Genomic DNA, 20,417 nt, shown 5'->3' with positions numbered 1-20,417 from the left:
AATGACTCCAGTAGCCCCGTTTGCGCTTTACAGGGGTTTAGGAGTATTTTATTGGCGATGAAACAGGAATTAATCAATTTTTCTAGTTTTTCGTGTGTTTTCGCCCACGGTTTTGTAGGTGCCGATGTTCCGAATCGAATTTTATTAGATTCTTTCCATACTACTATTCTTAGCGACTTAAAAAATGTCTCCAGTAGCCCCGGTGGAGCTTTTGAGATGTTTAGGAGCATTTTATTGGCGATGAAAGAGGAATTAAGCAATTTTGCTAGTTTTTCGTGCGTGTTAGCTCACGGATTTTATAGGTGCCGGGGTTTTGAGTTGAATTTTCTTAGATTCTTCCATATTACCATCCATAACGATCTTAAAAATGACTCCAGTATCCTTGGTGTCACTTTAGAGGAGTTTAGGAGAATTTTATTGGCGACGCAACAAGAATTAGGCGATTTTTCATGTTTTCTGTGTGTGTTAGCTTATTGATTTTTAGGTGCCAGGGATCAAGATTAAATTTTCTAGAATTCTTTCATTATAACATCTATAACGACCTGAGAATGAAATCAGTAGGCCCTACACCGCTTTAGAGGGGTTTAGGATCATTTTATTGGCGATGCAACAGAAATTAGGCAATTTTTCCAATTTTTAGTGTGTGTTAGCCCACGAATATTTTAGGTGTCGGGGGTTTGGGTTGAATTTTCTTTGATTCTTCCATAGTAGCACGCGTAAAAATCTTGGGAATGACTCAATAGCACTGACGATGCTTTAGAGTTGTTTAGAAGTATTTTATTGGCGATGCAATAGGAATCAGGCAATTTTGCTATTTTTTGTGTGTGTTAGCGCAAGTATTTTTAAGGTGCTGGGGGTCTAGGTGAAATTTTTTTGGATTCTTCTATAGTAGCATTCGTAACGACCTGAGGAACGACATTAATAGCCCTGGTGGTGCTTTATAGGGGTTTAGGCACATTTTATTAGCGAAGCAACAAGAATTAGGCAATGTTTCTAATTTTTTTTGTGTGTTAGCCTATGGATTTATTAGGTGCCGGGGGTCCGGGTCGAATGTTCATGGATTCTTCCATAGTAGTATCTGTAACAACCTAGTAATCACTGCAGTATTCCTGACGATGTTTTAGAGGGGTTTAGGAGTATTTTATTGGCGACGCAACAAGAATTAGGCGATTTTGTCATTTTTTCGTGTGTTAGCCCATAGATGTTTTAGGTGCCAGGTTTTCGAGTCAAATTTTCTTAGATTCTTCCATAGTAGCATCCGTAATGACTTAGTGAAGGACTCCAGTAGCCCTAGCTATACATTAGAGGGGTTTAGGGGAATTTTATTTCTGATGAAACAGGAATTATGTGATTTTGCCAGTTTTTCATGTGTGTTAGCCTATCGATTTTTTAGGTGCCGTGGGTCTGGGCCAAATTTTCTTAGATTCTTTCATAGTTGCATCCGTAACGACTTGGGGAACGACTGCAGTAGCCCCTTCGACAATTTACAGGGGTCTAGGAGCATTTTATTGGCGATGAACCGGGAGTTAATCAATTTTTTTCAGTTTTTCGTGTATATTAGCACACGGATTTTATAGTCGCCGGTGTTTCTGCTTGAAGTTTCTTAGATTCTTTCATAGTACCATCCGTAGCGACTTGGAAAATAATTCCAGTAGCCCCGGTGGTACTTTTGAGGTATTTAGGAGTATTTTATTGATGATGAAAGAGGAATTAAGCAATTTTGCCAGTTTTTCATATGTGTTAGCCCACAGATTTTATAGGTGCGGGGGTTTTAGATTGAATTTTCTTATATTATTCCATATTACCCTCCGTAGCACTTTGGAAAATGACTCCAATAGCCCCGGTGGCACTTTAGAGGGGTTTAGAAATATTTTATTGGTGATGCAATAACAATTAGACAATTTTGCCAATTTTTCATGTGTGTTAGCTCACTGATTTTTTAGGTGCCTGAGATTCAGATAATTTTTTTTGAATTCTTCCATCGTAGCGTCCATAACTACCTGGGGAATGACATCAGTAGGCCCGACACCGAATTTTTGCAATTTTAGTGTGTGTTAGCCCACGAATCTTTAGGCGATTTTTCTAATTTTTAATGTATGTTAGCCCACGAATTTTTTAGGTGTCGGGGGATCGGGTCGAAGTTTCTTTGATTCTTCCATAATAAAATCCGTAACGACCTTGGAAACGAGTCGAGTAGCCCTGACGGTACTTTAGAGGGGTTTAGGAGTATTTTATTGGCAACGCAATATGAATCAGACAATTTACCAATTTTTTGTGTGTCACAGATTTTTTTAGGTGTCGGGGGTCCAAGTCAAATTTTCTTGGATTCTTCTATAATAGCGTCCATAACGACTAGAGGAACAATACTAGTAACCCTGGCAGTGCTTTAGAGGCATTTATGAGTATTTTATTGGCAAAGCAACAAGAGTTAAGCGATTTCTCTAATTTTTCGTGTGTTAACGCCCACGAATTTTTTAGGTGCTGGGGTATGGGTCGAATGTTCATGGATTCTTGCATAGTATAACAACCTGGGAATGGTTGTAGTAGCTCTGACGGCGCTTTAGAGGAGTTTAAGAGTATTTTATTGGCGATGCAACAGGAATTAGGAGATTTTGTCAGTTTTTCGTGTGTGTTAGCCTACAAATTTTTAAAAAGCCAAGGGTCCGAGGCGAATTTTCTTGGATTCTTCCATATTAGCATACGTAACGAGTTGGGGAAGGACTCCAGTAGCCCTTGCATTACTTTAGAGGGGTTTAGGAATATTTAATTTGTGATGAAACAAAAATTAGGCAATTTTGTCAGTGTTCCGTGTGTGTTTGCACATAGATTTTTTAGGTGCCGGGGGTCCGGGTCGAATTTTATTCGATTTGTCCATAAGAGTATCCGTAACAACCTGGGGATTGACTCCAGTTGCCCAAGAGGGCCTTTAGAGGGGTTTAAGAGCATTTTCTTGGCGATGCAATAAGAATTAAGCGATTTTGTTAGTTTTTCGTGTATGTTTGCCCACAGATATTTTAGGTACCCCGGATCCGAGTCAAATTTTCTTAAATTCTTCCATAGTAGTGTATGTATCGACCTGGGGAATGATTCGGGTAGCCCTGGCGGTGCTTTAAAGGTGTTTAGGAGCATTTTATTGGCGGCGCAATAGGAATTAGGCGATTTTGTTAGTTTTTCATGTGTGTTAGCCCACATATTTTTTAGGTGCCGGGTGTCTGAGTCAAATATTTTTGGATTCTTCTATAGTAGCATCCATAATGACATAGAACCGACTCTTATAGCCTTGGCAGTGATTTAGAGAGGTTTAGGAGCTTTTTATTAGCGACGCAACAGAAATTAGGTGATTTTACCAATTTTTCATGCGTGTTAGCATACAGATTTTTTAGGTGTTGAGGGTCTGATTCGAATTTTCTTAGATTCTTCCATAGAAGTGTCTGTAACGATCTAGAGAATGACTCGAGTATCCCGATGGTGCTTTAGAGGGCTTTAGGAGAATTTTATTGACAACACAATAGGAATTATGCAATTTTCCCAATTTTTCATATGTGTTAGCCCATAGATTGTTTAGGTGCCGGGGGTCCGGGTTGAGTTTTTTATTTGATTCTTCTATAGTATTGTCCATAATGACCAGAGGAACGACTCTAATAGTCCCGAAAGCACTTTAGAAGGGTTTTGGAGCATTTTATTGGCGACGCAATAGGAAATAGGTGATTTTGCTAATTTTTCGTATGTGTTAGCACACAGATTTTTTAGGTATCAGGGGTCTGTGTCGAAGTTTCTTGGATTCTTCCATAGTAGCGTCTATAACGACTTGGGAATAGACTCTAGTAGCCCCAGTGGCGATATAGAGTTGTTTAGGAGCATTTATTGGCGACGCAACATGAATTAAGTGATTTTGCCCCATTTTTCGTGTGTGTTAGGCCACATATTTTTAGGTGCTGGGGCTTTGGGTCAAATTTTATTAGATTCTTCCATAGTAGTGTCCATATCGACTTGGAAAATGACTCTAGTAGCGCCGATGGTGCTTTAGAATTATTTAGGAGCATTTTATTTGTGGTGCAACAACAATTAGGTGAGTTTGTCAGTTTTTCGTGTGTCTGCCCACTGATTTTTTAGGTGTCGGGGGTATGGGTCGAATTTTCTTAGATTCTTCCATAATTGCATCCATAGAGACCTGCGGAATGACTCTAGTAGCCCCGACGACATTTTATAGGGGTTTAGGAGCATTTTATTGGCAATGCAATAGAAAATAATCAAATTTTTTCTAGTTTTTCGTGTGTGTTAGACATCAAATTTTTTAGGTGATGGTTCCAAGTCAAATTTTCTTGGATTATTCCACTGTAACATCCGTAACAACTTGGAAAATGACTCTAGTAGACCCGGTGGCGCTTTTGAGGGTTTAAGAGCATTTTTTTAGCAATGAAACAAGAATTAAGTGATTTTGCCAGTTTTTCATGTGTGTGTTAGCCCACGGGTTTTGTAGGTGCCGTGGTTTTGGGTCAAATTTTCTTAGATTCTTTTATAGTACTGTCCATTGCAACCTGGAAAATGAGTCTAGTAGCCTCGGTGGTGCTTTAGAGGGGTTTAAGATTATTTTATTGGCGAGGCAACAATAATTAAGCGATTTTGCCAGTTTTTCATGTATATTAGCCCACTATTTTTAAAGTGCCAGGGGATCGCGTCAAATTTTCTTGAATTCTTCCATCGTAGCGTCCATAACAATCTGGGGAATGATATCAGTAGGCCCGGCGCCTCTTTAGAGGGGTTTAAGAGTGCCGGGCGTCCGGATTGAATTTTCTTTCATTATTCCATAGTAGCATCCATAATGAACTTGACCCCGACGGTGCTTTAGAGGGGTTTAAGAGTATTTTATTGGCGACGCAACAGGAATTATGCAATTTTGCAAGTTTGTTTTGTGTGTTAGCCTATGGACTTTTTACGTGCTGGGGATCTGAGTCGAATTTTCTTGAATTCTTCTATAGTATTGTTCGTAATGACCTGAGGAACGACAGTAGTAGCTCTGGCAGTGCTTTAGATGTTTTAGGAGTATTTTATTGACGAAGCAACAGGAATTAGGCGATTTTGCTAATTTTTCGTGTGTGTTAGCCCACAGATATTTTAGGTGCCGAGGGTCCGGGTCAAATGTTCATGGATTCGTGTGTGTTAGCCGATGGAATTTATAGGTGTCGGGGTTCCAGATTAAATTTTCTTAGATTCTTACATAGTAGCATCCGTAGCGACCTAGAAAATGACTCCAGTAGCCCTGGTGGTGCTTTAGAGGGGTTTAGGGGCATTTTATTGGCGATGAAAAAGGAATTAGGTAATTTAGCCGGTTTTTCATGTGTGTTAGTCCACTGTTTTTTTAGGTGTCAAGGGATCGGGTTAAATGTTTATGGATTCTTTCATAGTAACGTTCGTAACGACTTGGTGAAGGACTCTAGTGGCCCCAGCGGTACTTTACGGAGGTTTAGGGGAATTTTATTTATGAAAAAATAAGAATTAAGCGATTTTACCAGATTTTCGTGTGTGTTAGCCCACTAATTTTTTAAGTGCCTGGGGTCTGGGCCGAATTTTCTAAGATTCTTCTATATTTTCATCTATAATAACCCGGGGAGCGACTACTATAGCCCCGACGGTGCTTTACAGGAGTTTAAGAGCATTTTATTGGCGATAAAATGAGAATTAATTGATTTTTCTTGTTTTTCATGTGTGTTACCCACAAATTTTATAGTTGCCGGTGTTCTGGATCAAATTTCTTGGATTTTTCCAGAGTACCATCCATAGTGACCTCGAAAACAACTTCAGTAGGCCTGGTGGCCTTTTTAAGGGGTTTAGGAGTATTTTATTGGTGATGAAAGAGGAATTAGGCGATTTTGTCAGTTTTTTGTGTGTGTTAGCTTACAGATTTTATAGGTGTTGGGATTTTGGGTTGAATTTTCTTAGATTATTTAATAGTACTATTTGTAGCGACTTGGAAAATGACTCCAGTAGCCCCAGTGGCACTTTAGAGGATTTAGAAACATTTTATTGGCGATGCAATAGAAATTAGGCAATTTTGCTAGTGTTCCGTGTGTGTTAGCTCACTGATTCTTTAGGTGCCAGGGATTCGGGTCAAATTTTCTTGAATTCTTCTATAGAAGCGTCCATAACGACCTAGAGAATCACATCAGTAGGCTCGACGCCGCTTTAGAGGGGTTTAGGAGCATTTTATTGGCTATACAACAGGAATTAAGCGATTTTTTCAATTTTTAGTGTGTTAGCCCACGAATTTTTTAGGTGCTAGGGGTTTAGGTCGAATTTTCTTTGATTCTTCCATAGTAGCATCCGTAACGACCTTGGAAACGACTCGAGTAGCCCCGATGACTCTTTAGAAGGGTTTGAAGTATTTTATTGGCGATGCAACAAAAATTATGCAATTTTGCCAGTTTTTTGTGTGTGTTAGCCAAAGATTTTTTAGGTGCCGGGGGTTTGAGTCAAAGTTTTTTGGATTCTTCTATAGTAACGTCCTTAACGACCTGAAGAAAGACACTAGTAGCCCTGGCAGTGCTTTTGAGGGGTTTAGGAGCATTTTATTGGCAAAGCAACAAAAATTAAGCAATTTTGCTAATTTTTCGTGTGTGTATTAGCCTACAGATATTTTAGATGTCGGGGGTCCGAATCGAATTTTCATGGATTCTTATGTAGTAGCATCTGTAAAAACTTGGGAATGGCTGCAGTAGCTCCGACGGTGCTTTAGAGGGGTTTAAGAGTATTTTAATGGCTACGCAACAGGAATTAAGCGATTTTGTTAGTTTTTCGCGTGTGTTAGCCTACAGATATTTTAGGTTCAAGGGGTTCGGATCGAATATTTCTTTGATTCTTCCATAGTAACATTCGTAACGACTTGGGGAAGGACTCCAGTAGACCTAGCGGTACTTTAGAGGGGCTTAGGGGAATTTTATTTGTGACGAAACAGGAATTAGGCGATTTTGCCAATTTTTTTTGTGTGTGATTGTCCATAGATTTTTTAGGTGTCAGGGGGTCCAGGTCCAATTTTCTTGGATTCGTCCATAGTGGCATCGTAACGACCTGGGGAATGACTCCAGTTGCCCTGGCGACGCTTTAGAGGGGTTTAGGAGCATTTTCTTGGTGACGCAATAAGAATTAGGCAATTTTGCTAGTTTTTCGTGTATGTTTGCCCATAGATTTTTTAGGTGCGTCAAATTTTCCTAAATTCTTCCATAGTAGTGTATGTATCGACCTGGGGAACGATTTGAGTAGCCCCGGCAGTGCTTTAGAGGTGTTTAGGAGCATTTTATTGGCGGTGCAACAGGAATTAGGTGATTTTGTGTGTTTTTCGTGTGTGTTAGCCCACATATTTTTTAGGTGCTGGGGGTTTGAGTTGAATTTTCTTAGATTCTTCTATAGTAGCATACATAATGACATAGAACCGACTCCTGTAGACCTAGTGGTAATTTAGAGAGGTTTATGAGCATTTTATTGGCGATGCAACATGAATTAGGCTATTTACCAATTTGTTTCATGCGTGTTAGCATACAGATTTTTTAGATGATCAAGGTCCAGGCCGGATTTTCTTAGATTCTTCCATAGCAATGTCCGTAATGATCCAGGGAATGACTCGAGTATCCCGGCGGTGCTTTAGAGGGGTTTAGGAATATTTTATTGGTAACGCAATAGAAATTATGTGATTTTCCCAATTTTTCATATGTGCTAGCCCACAAATTATTTAGGTGCCGAGGGTCCGAGTTGAAATTTTTATTTGATTCTTCTGTAGTGTTGTCATTAACGGCCTGAGGAACGACTTTAGTATTCCGAAAGCACTTTAGAAGGGTTTTAGAACATTTTATTGGCGATGCAATAGGAATTTTGTGATTTTGCTAGTTTTTTCGTGTATGTTAGCTCACATATTTTTTAGGTGTCGGGGGTCCAGTTCGAATTTTCTTTGATTCTTCCATAGTAGCATGCGTAACGACCTGGGAAATGATTCCAGTTGGCTCGGTGCCTCTTTAGATGGGTTTAGGAGCATTTTATTGGGGACGTAACAGGAATTAGGCAATTTTTCCTTAGTGTGTGTTAGCCTACGAATTCTTTAGATGCCAGGGGTTTGGGTTGAATTTTCTCTAATTCTTCCATAGTAGCATCCGTAACGACTTGGAGAATGACTCGAGTATCCCCGACCTCACTTTAGAGGGATTTCAGAGCATTTTATTGGCGACGCAACAGAGATTAGGCATATATTAGGGTGATCAAGGACATGTACGAGGGAGCCAAAACTAGGATAAGGACAGTAGAAAGGGACTCGGAGCACTTCCCAGTAGTGATGGGGTTGCATCAAGGATCAGCTCTTAGTCCACTTTTATCTGCCTTGGTGATGGATGGATTGACGCGACAAATTCAAGGTGAGGTGCCGTGGTGTATGCTTTTTGCGGATGACATAGTCCTGATCGATGAGACTCGTAGCGAAGTTAATGCTAAGCTAGAGGATTGGAGATATACCTTAGAGTCTAAAGGGTTTAAACTGAGTAGGACCAAGACAGAGTACTTAGAGTGCAGGTTCAGTGAGACACCTCAGGAGGTTGGCGTGGAAGTTAGGCTTGGTGCCCAGGCCATCCAAAAGAGAAGTAGTTGCAAGTATCTTGGGTCTATCATGCAAGGCAGCGGGGAGATTGACGATGATGTCACACATCATATTGGGGTAGGGTGGATGAAATGGAGGCTCTCTTCCGGAGTGCTATGTGACAAGAAGGTGCCACCAAAACTTAAGGGTAAGTTATACAAAGTGGTGGTTAGACCGGCTATGCTGTATGGGGTGGAGTGTTGGCCAATTAAGACTTCTCACGTTCAAAAGATGAAACTTGCCGAGATGAGAATGTTGAGATGGATGTGTGGGCACACCAGGAGCGATAGGATTAGAAATGAGGCTATTCGAGACAAGGTGGGAGTGGCCTTGGTGGAAGACAAAATGCTAGAAATGCAACTGAGATGGTTTGGGCATGTGAAGATGAGAGACACAGATGCCCTAGTGCGGAGGTGTGAGAGGCTGTCCATGGATGGTTACAGAAAAGGTAGGGGTAGGCCAAAGAAGTATTGGGGAGAGGTGATTAGACAGGACATGACACAGTTATAGCTTACCGAGGACATAACCTTAGATAGGAGGGTGTGGAGGAATCACATTAGGGTAGAAGGCTAATACATAGTCTCGTTATTCTTCCCTATTCGTAGGCGCATTAGCGCATTACAATTTCGTGTGCTCTAATTTCTGTTATTTCTGTTATTATTTATTACTCTCTATACTTTGATTACTCTATTTTATTTGTGACGCTTTCGTTATTTGTTTTTCCCATATCGTTTTTAATTTCTTAGCCTTATCTGACATTTTTTTATGCATTTATTGAGCCGAAGGTCTCCAGGAAATAGCCGTCCTACCTTGGTAGGTGTAAGGTCTGCGTACACTCTACCCTCTCCAGACCCCACGTTGTGGGATTTCACTGGATTGTTATTGTTGTTGTTGTATTTATACTATTATACTATATATCATAACCCTCGCTATATTAACTCCAACAGGGTTCCCACGATGGATACAATGTATATAAACCATACCTACCTAAACCCACGCAATAAATGTGCAGATACGTACTTATATATGCAATCTTTAACGATTTACAACCTTTGTGGTTTAACCCCCTAAATTAAGCTTTACTATTTTTGAAACAGTCACTAAACTACCGGCAGTGCTCACAGCTTGGACGCACACAGACATCTCCCAAAAGCAGATTAAATATCTGGCAAAAAAATAGGCACACTGGAGAGCCAAGCTTTGCAAAATCCATCATTCGCAGAATGAATGCGAATGTGTAGTTTATGTACAAAGATTTTAAATTTTACATGACATCCGTGATAATGATCAAATTCTTAACATTGTCACTGGTGTACACCATTTCACAATCTCATTTAAACTGTGTTACCCACATGATTGCGGGCAACAAAACTGTTTCGACACTACTCTTTCGTGCTCAAGTTTCAGGCTTCTACCACAATAAGAGATACTAATCTGTACGGATGTCCGATAAGCTTAAATGTCCTTATTCCAGTAAATTGAATAAGGAACATTTGAATGATCATAATAATAAGATAGTATGTACGACATTTCCCTCGAAAGGTCCACAAACTCAAAGTTAAATTCCATTTTTGCCCCTCAGTACCCTTAAAAATACTAATAAATAAATAAAAAACAATCTAATCCTGCGACGCATCTCAGAGAGAAGCATTGCAAGACAAAGTGTCGCCCCTGTTTAGTTGAAGCCGCTGCAATGAAAGGATTATACACTCGTAATATAGCCTACAAGGGAGTATTAGGCAAGAAAAGTTTCATTACATTCTTATATAAGGAAAAGGTATATATGATTAACGACACTAACTAAACTAAAAATACTCATCTATACAAGTATAGATGAAATGAAGCTACCATGACGAAGACTGACGTGTCACACGATAACCTTAAAATTACAAAAAATTATAGGCTATAATTTATTCATGTATACGTTTGATGAAGATTTATGACATATTGGTATGTCTAAAGAACCACGTACCGCGAGTCTAGTATATGATTCTGTGGAAAAAAAATTACTTTATCAAGTGATTCAAAAGATAGGTTAACTCTAATTCTAGTCCATTAGAAAAGATCTCTCATATGAGGTGATGGTTGTTTCAATTTGTTTGTCCATTTTTCTTTTTAATATGTCTAAAAAAGAATGTCTCTTTTTTCGATAATTCTTTAATTTTAACGTTCCACATGATAACATATTAAAAATGAGAAAATTAAAAGATAAATTTGGTACATTTTATATATTTTTAGTTTAATATTAAAAATTCAAAAAATATCTTCATTTTTTTAAACTACGTGTTAATTTAAAATCAAACAAAACAAATTGAAACATAAGACTTACCGGAAGAATATCACTAAGCTTGGTCTTGTGCTCGTCTCGCGTGGTTCGGACTTCGGGTATTGATCCTAGTCCTGTGGCTCTAACCTCCGCTGCCGCATCGCTCTCGTCCACCGGCTTGTCCCCTGCCGAAAGAGCAGCAACCTCCAGCTCGCCTATGGTCACGACATCAACGTCAATAATGTTGGTGGAAGAGCGCTCAGATTCCGCTCTTCGACCACCATTTTAATCTCCTGTTGATGGATGATGAACATATTGTGTAATCACCTAAATTTGAAAAAATTATGATTAAAGAAAATATTCTTTGCTTATCTAAATAGTAATTAATTAAGACAAATAAATTAAATTAAAACGACGAAAGTATATTTATAAAAGAAAATCTAAAAGATACTCCACTAGACTCGTATATATAGTTGGGGATTCAAACAAGTGATCTAATTTTTGAACCCGTACATCTATCATCACCTTAATATTTTTTTTCTTTTGTCAGGAGTAACAATAATATATAACAAAATATTGTCCTACTCTATTCACGAAGTGTAACTTGTTAAATTGAACCCATTTCCTTATTTAAAATTTTAGATATAAGAAAAATGGATTTTAAAATCAAGTTAAGTTTCACATTTTCATCAGTTGGATTATAAGCAAAAATGTTGAAATAAATTGCTTCTGTTCAAGTGTATGTCACACAGTTTTCTTTGATAGCCTACTGTGACGATTCACAACTTCAACACGCTACATAAGTACTACGTAAGATGGCATAAAGTTATCCATATGGAAGGCTTATATAGAAATATCGAGATTTCCCATGAAAGATTATAGAATTGCATAGGTTCCTAGAAAATTTTAGGCATGTAGAGAATTCTAGAAAAAGAACCTAAATTTAAATATGTACATGCCTATGTAGAAATTATTATTTATGTTTTAGTTCCTAGATGAGTAGTATAATTAGAGGGACATCCATTTATAAATTAATACATCAAAAATTAAATTAAAGTTCTCTACAACACAATTCTACCTAGCAATTTCTCTCTACCATACTATGTCAGCGATGTGGGGTCCAGACCCGTATTTTGCGGGAAGTTATTTTTCTTTGGTATGTAATTTTCAAAGGTGTACATATCTTTGATTGGTTGGCCAAAGATTTATTTGGATGGTAGGTGAAGAATTTTGTATGTCATCTATGTCATTGATGATGTCATAGGATGGTAGCCTATTGCTATAAATAGGCAGATCATTTCTCAATTAAGACACACCAGAAAAGAGAGAAAAAAAGTATAGAGAGCAAGGTATTCCATAGACTATAAGAAAATAGTATGTGAAGAAAAATAGAGTGTGAGAGATATTGTAGTGAGGTGGAAAAACTAAAAGAGTGTTTTTTTAGTGTGTAGTGGTTTTAGGAGTATTTATACTCGTGACTATACAGTGTAAAAAATTTTACTATAGTGATATCAGCTGCTCCTCTTGGCCATGATTTTTCCCTTATTCAGAAGGGTTTCCATGTAAAATCTTGGTGTCATTATTGCTGCATTTTTATTCTTGCTGATTTAACCATAACTTAGTGTCCCGCGTTTATCACTAATACTGTGAATATTATTTTTTGTGGGTCTATTTTATTCCCAACAAGTGGTACCAGAGTCAAGGTTCTGTCTGAATATGCTCTGTGGTTGCAGCATAATCTGAACTTCCACATCAGAAAAGAATTACTTTGGTCTCCTAATAAATAGTAATTGTATTTGTGATAAACGATGGAAGTCAACACTAATAGAATGGTCCTTTGAATGACATAAATTATGTCATTTGGAAGGGCAAAATAGAAGATTTGCTCTATGTCAAGAATTCTCATCAACCTGTCTTTACCACTACAAAGCCTAATAATAAATCAGGTGATGAGTGGAATTTGTTACTCAAGCAGGTTTACGATTTTATTAGACAGTGGGTTGACGATAATGTGTTGAACCATATTTTTAAAGAGACACATGCTCGGACCTTATGGGAGCACCTTGAAAGTTTATATGCCCGAAAAACTAGAAACAACAAGATGTTTCTAACAAAGCAGATATTGGGTTTAAAATACCATGATGGTTTGACAATGATAGATCATCTGAATAATTTTTAGGGGATCATGATTCAGTTATTTGCTATGGGTATTAAATTTGATGAAGAAATTCAAGGCTTGTTTTTACTTGGCTCTCTACCAGATTCTTGGGAAGTTCTTAGAACTTCATTATCAAATTTTGCTCTGAATGGTGTGATCTCTGCGGATCTTGCCAAGAACAGTCTTTTAAATGAAGAAATGAGAAGAAAATCTCAAGGTCCCTCCTCATCAGATGTCTTAGTGACAAACTCTAGGGGGAGAAGCAAGAATCGTGGTTCTCAAAACAGAGAAGAAAATAGAAGCAAATCCAGAAGCAGACTTAAAGATATTGAGTGCTATCATTGCTGGAAGAAAGGGCACACAAAGAAATTTTGTCGGATTTTGAAAAAGGAGAATAGAGACAAGGAGGAACAGAAAGAAGATGCCAATTATGTGGCCACATCACTACAAAAGATCTTGTTACTGTTCTTGATGCGGATCTAATAAATTTTACTTATGATGAGTCAAACTGGATTGTGGACAGTGGTGCCGCATCTTATGTGACATCAAGGAAGAAATTTTTCTCATCTTACACTCAGGGTGACTTTGAAACTTTGAGTATGGGTAATGAGACTATAGCTAGGGTAGATAGTGCTGGAACGATTTGTTTAGAAACTAGTATTGGAACTAAACTAGTTTTAAACAATGTAAAGCATGCACCTGATGTTCGTTTGCATTTGATCTATGTTGGTGTTTTGGATGATGAGGGTTATGTTAGTACCAATGGTGATGGAAAGTGGAAGCTCACTAAGGGCTCCATGATTGTGGCTCGTGGTCTATACTAGATTACGGCTTCTACCTATGTTGATATGGTGAATGCAGTTGAGAGCAATAGATCTTTAACGTTATGGAATAAGAGGCTTAGCCACATTAGCGATAAAGGACTAAATGTTCTGACCAAGAAGAAATTGTTGTCAAATTTCAAAAGTGCAAAATTAGAAAAGTGTGAGCACTGCTTGGCTAGAAAACAAAAAAGAGTCTCTTTTCAGTCTCACCCTCCTTTAAGAAAGACAGAGTTGCTTGAGTTGGTGCATTCAGATTTATGTGGTCCAATGAAGACAAGGACTTTGGATGGCACACTTTATTTTGCTACCTTATTGATGATTGCTTAAGGAAACTTTGGGTCTACATCTTGAAGACTAAAGACCAAGTATTGAGTGTCTTTAAACAGTTCCAGACTTCAGTTGAAAGAGAAACTGGAAAGAAGTTGAAGTGTATTCGTACTGATAATGATGGTGAATATTGTGGACCATTTGACGAATATTGCAAGCAACAAGGTATCAGACACCAGAAGACCCTTCCTAAAACTCCTCAGCTTAATGGTTTAGCAGAGAGGATGAATAGGACCCTGATGGAAAGAGTTAGGTGTTTGATTTCTGAAGCAAAGTTGTCGAACTCTTTTTGGGGTGAGGCTTTATTGATCGTTGCACATGTTATTAACATATCTCCCTCTATTGCTTTGCAAAGTGATGTTCCAAACAGAGTTTGGTATGGAAAGGATGTTTTCTATGACCATTTGAATGTGTTTGGTTGCAAAGCTTTTGTACATGTGCCTAACGATGAGAGGTCAAAATTAGCTGTCAAGAATAGGTAGTGCATCTTCATTGGTTATGGCTTTGATGAGTTTGGTTACAGGCTATATGATCCAATTGAGAAGAAGGTTGTGAGAAGCCGTTATGTTGTCTTCGTGGAAGATCAAACCATTAAAGATATTAATAAAACAGAGAAGCTAAAATCTTAAAGTTCTGAAGGTTTAGTTAATCTTGATCAAGTTCCTCATACAATGCGGATGATGTTGGTAGGCTTGATGACGATGGTGATGCCCAAAATCATATTCCGGATCAGCATGTTGATGGTGATAATGATAACAATGTTGATGTTGATGAGGTAGATACTCCTACTCACGAAGTTATGGACGAATTAGATATTCCACTCAGGAGGTATACTAAACAACGTATTTCCGTTATTCACCTAATGAGTATGTATTACTAACTGATGGATGAGAACCCGAATGTTATGAGGAGGCCTGAAAGATGAGCACAAGGATCAATGGATTGAAGCCATAGAAGATGAGATGAAATCTCTGCATGAGAACCATACTTATAAGTTGGTGAAAATGCCTAAGGGCATGAGAGTTTGGAAGAACAAGTGGGTATTCAAAGTTAAAGTCGAAGAACACAGTTTGAAGCCCAGATACAAGTTAGACTGGTTGTTAAGGGATTTGGTCAAAGAAAAGGTATTGACTTTGACGAAATATTTTTTTTCCGTTGTAAAAATGTCCTCCATTCGTACAGTCCTTAGTTTGACTTCTAGTCTTGATTTGGAGATTGAGCAGATAGATGTGAAGACTGTTTTTCTTCACGGTGACTTAGAAGAGAAAATTCATATGAAACAACCTGACGGCTTCAAGGCAAAAGGTAAATAAAATCTTGTATGCAAACTTAAGAAGAGTCTATATGGACTGAAGCAAGCTCCCAGACAGTGGTACAAGAAGTTTGAATCTGTTATGGAGGAGCAAGGCTACAAAAAGACTTCTTCGAATCACTGTGTGTTTGTACAAATATTTTTTGATGATGACTTTATCATCCTCCTGCTATATGTGGATGATATGTTGATTGTGGCAGGAATGCTTTCAAGATTGACGAGTTGAAGAAACAATTGAGTAAGTCTTTTGCAATGAAAGATTTGGGTCATGCTAAGCAGATTTTAGGCATGAGAACTACTCGTTCAAGAGGTGAAAAGAAGCTTTACTTGTCACAGGAGAAGTACATAGAATGTGTGCTGGAGTGCTTCAATATGAAGAGCACTAAGTTGGTTCACCGTCGGGAGTTTGATGTATGCAATGGTATGCACTCGACCAAATATTTCTCATGTAGTCGGTGTTGTTGGCAGATTTCTCAAAAATTCAAGAAAAAATATTGGGAAGTTGTGAAGTGGATACTCAGATATCTAAGAGGAAGCTCATATGAATGCTTGTGGTTTGGAGAATCAAACCCTATCTTGAAAGGCTATATAGATTCTGATATGGCAGGTGACTGTGTTAATAGAAAATCTACTACTGAATATTTGTTTACTTTTTCAGGGGGAGCTATATCATGGAAGACGAAGTCGCTGAAGTGTATCGCACTGTCTACAACAGAAGAAGAGTATATTGCTGCTACTCAAGTTGGCAAGGAGATGATATGGCTGAAGTGGTTCCTTCAAGAGCTTGGATTACATCATTAGGAGTATATCACCTATTGTGACAGTCAAAATGTAATAGACTTGTGCAAAAACTCCATGTATCATGCAAGAACGAAGCACATCGATGTGAGATATCACTGGATTCGGGAAAAGATAGAGGATGGATCTATGCAGGTCAAAAAAATCCCTACATCTGAGAATCCTTCGGATATACTGACAAGTTCGAATTGTGCAAAAAACTTGTCGGCATGCACTTAAACTAGAAGCCTAGTGTACCTTCTTTCAGGTAAATTTTTGGAGAAGGGGATTTATGGGGCCCAGCCCTATGTTTTGCAAGAAGTTATTTTTCTTTGGTATGTAATTTTCAAAGGTGTACATATCTTTGGTTGGTTGGCCAAAGATTTATTTGGACGGTAGGTGAAGAATTTTGTATTCCATCTATGTCATTGATGATGCCATAGGATGGTAGCCTATTGCTATAAATAGGTAGATCATTTCTCAATTAAGACACACCAGAAAAGAGAGAGAAAAAATAGAGAGAAGAAGGTATTCCATAGACTATAGGAAAATAGTCTGTGAAGAAAAAATAGAGTATGAGAGATATTGTAGTGAGGTGGAAAAATTAAAAGAGTGTTTTTTTGAGTGTGTAGTAGTTTTAGGAGTATTTATACTCGTGACTACACGGTGTAAAAAATTTTACTATAGTGATATTAGTTGCTCCTCTTGGCCGTGGTTTTTCCGTTATTCAGAAGGGTTTCCCCGTAAAATCTTGGTGTCATTATTGCTGCATTTTTATTCTTGCTGATTTAACCATAACTTAGTGTTCCGCGTTTATCACTAATACTAAAAAAAAAGAATAGCTCGGTGCACTTAAGCTCCCGCTATGCGCAGGGTCCAGAGAATATTAGTTTATCACTAATACTGTGAATATTATTTTTTTCGGATCTATTTTATTCCCAACAAGCGATTCTTTGAGTTATAGAATAACTTGACATAGCAAGATTATGAGCAAATGATGCAAGAACGTGAGCAAATCAAGTACCGCTTAGTTAAAAATTAAGGACGCGACACTATGCCAAATAAATAGACACAGTTCCTAACGTGAGAATGCCTAAATTTAGATATACTCATTTTGTCTCGATGAGAAGCACTTCTACCGCACAAATGTTATTCTGACATAATTTGAATTATGAGAATTAAACAAAAAAAAATTATCGTAAACTTTTTAAGCCCTTTAAAATATTTTAAACTATAATTTTTTAAAATATTTTAAATTATTGATTTATAGTACTTTTTGTCTAATTTTTAAATATATAAATTATTTTTTAAAATGCATAATTAAAACAAAAATGTGTCACCCATGAAATCGGAACTATGTCATTAAATTGGGGGAGAGACTAGAGAGTCTTATGACAGGTCAAACAAATTGAAATGAAGAGAGTATATGTTTCTCCATTCATTTTTACTTATTCATTGTACTAAAACACCCATTATTTATAGTTTTGGACTGAATTTCAGTCTTAGTTCGTTGTATAAAATTTATACAATTATATACATATTTTATACAGTTTTTATTCAAGCTTTCTCTTCGAAGTCACTTTCAATTACAAGTAGTAATAGTAGTTTTTGTATATGAATCAATTGTAAATTTCTTTTTTTTTTCAAATTCATATTAATTGTGTTTGCAGTCATAACTTTTTACAGAACATAATTTATGATCACATAAATATTTAAGATTATTTCAAACGATAAATTTCAAAAGTCTTTTTTTTCTGTATATTTGGACATACTGATCATGATTTGAAATCAGATTAATTTAAAGTTGAAGTTTCATTTGGACTTACAATTTGCATTTGTTAAGTTGTATTTTCTCTCATAAACATGAAAACCTCACAAATTGTGTGTGTGGGGGGGGGGGGGGGGGGGGAGGGAATTCATCAATTTTTATACAATCTTACCAAATGAGTAAATCCTAGTTCATAAACAAGTTATCAGAATATCCTAAGGTGCTACATTGATTAATCACATATCTTCATGTTACGTTTATAAATAAATTTGCGATTACAAACTTTCAAGAACACATAACTTTATAAAGATTTACTAGTAACCAATAGTAGTACATAGTTATTCGTTAATATAATCTTTTTGCATGATACGAACAATCTCTTCATGTCGAGTATAAGTGTTTATTGTAAAATTTAAAATATTGGATCTCTTTTTTTTTATCATAAAATATAAAAACTTATATTTGATTCAAAGTTTACATTTAAAAAGAATTGAAATCATAATTTGAAATTTCAAATCATGTTTTTTGGAATATAAAATTACAATTTCAAATTACATATTTAAATATTAATTTAAAATCATAATTTCAAATCACGATATAAAATTGCATATTCAGACACATACTTAAAATTTGTGTTAAATCAAATGGTATCACATCTATCAAATATCAATTTCAATAATTTTTGGATCTTCTATTCTCCATTTCCCACTCTTCCAATATACTCCTGTTTTGAAAGAAGTATCATCTTATCAAATAATTCACAGTTATTAAGAAATTAATAACTGCAATATATAGTTTACTTGAATATAAACGTAGAGTTGAAAACACATACTCCCTCTATATCATATTAAGTGTATTTTTTAGCCTTTTTTTATTGTTCAAAATAATTGAATTGTCCAAAGTTTAAAATAAATATTTAAAATTTTTATATTTTCCTTTCCTTTAATGAAGTTTTACATTTTTCCAAACCCTTTCAAGTAATGACTATCTTTACTTCTAAAAAAATTGGAACTAAATAAAAGGACAATAATAAAAAATATAGTTTAAATTATATTCTTGAATGTTTTACTAATGCATGGAAGTGCATTGTCTCACAAATTCATTTAATATGAAATGAAAGAAGTGTTGGAAAACTATATGCACAGCGGAAACATACCAAAATCATACTGCTTACATGAATAATAGATAACACATACGATTATGTTAGAACACATATGATTATGTTAGAACACATAAACTTTCTGAAATTTAATTCGATAAATACATTTTGAAGCGTGAGCAGATACCTTCAAGCGAATCCACAAGTTAGACTGCATTTCTGCGGTCTTCTATAGTGATCCCAAGTTCAAATCCGAACTCTCTCAATACTTGGTGGGCAAGTATCGCATAGAAAACCCTCCATCCCTTCTTTTTTAGGTTAGGAGAACCCCTATTTATAGGGACATTTTCCCAGTCCAAATCTGAAACTGAAAACATGTATTCTCCTTTTCTCCTAGTAATAGGATTTTGAGTTCTAGTTAAATATGGCACTGTAGGGACTACAAAATTAATTATTGAGGGTCCTTATTATGGAAATAATTTAAAATAATTAATTTGAATCATTCTTACCATAGTAAATTACAAATCATTCCACTAGAAATTCGTAATTGCACTCCTCCATTTATATTTCAAAATTTTCTATTAAACACTTATGTAATTTCTCATGTTAAGATTACAAATACTAATCAATAAATTAAATTATTGAAGAATTTAACTTAAAGATTAATTTTCTTTTGAGCACTGCTTAACTTATTTCATGTGTCGGATTTATAAATCCACTTGCAAGGTTTGACACAATGAAAACTTATAAACTCATCAAAAAGGCATATCATCAATCTCTATACCGAGACAAGGATTCCATCAACTAACTTATTATTTCACCAATATATATTATTATCATTCAATCTACTAGACATATTGACCCATCTCAGAATCTCACATTTTAATAAATCAAAGCGATAATTAATATATACAGATCATAATAGTTATATCATGATTGAGAATATAAGTACATTTAATAGTTTAGAGAATATGTTTTTGTCAGTCAGTCTAAAACAACTATCTCTATTCTGTCCCGTCCAATACATACAAAATGGACTAGCACAAGAAGTTGGAACTATACCATTCTCATAATCAAGATAAATTATATATAATCTTGTGTTACAATCATAACGATGGCTTGTCCAATTTCCATCTTAGATTGTGAACAAAAAACTTTATACTTATAAGAACAGATGATTTAATCCTCTGTGCATAAGCTAAAACTCTATACACTAAATCATCTATTTTTAAGTAAATGAACACATAAACGAATATATGATCTATTAAAATT

The sequence above is a fragment of the Solanum dulcamara genome, chromosome 10 (assembly GCF_947179165.1).
Source record: "Solanum dulcamara chromosome 10, daSolDulc1.2, whole genome shotgun sequence".
Taxonomy (NCBI): domain Eukaryota; kingdom Viridiplantae; phylum Streptophyta; class Magnoliopsida; order Solanales; family Solanaceae; genus Solanum; species Solanum dulcamara.
This window is presented reverse-complemented; position numbering follows the sequence as displayed.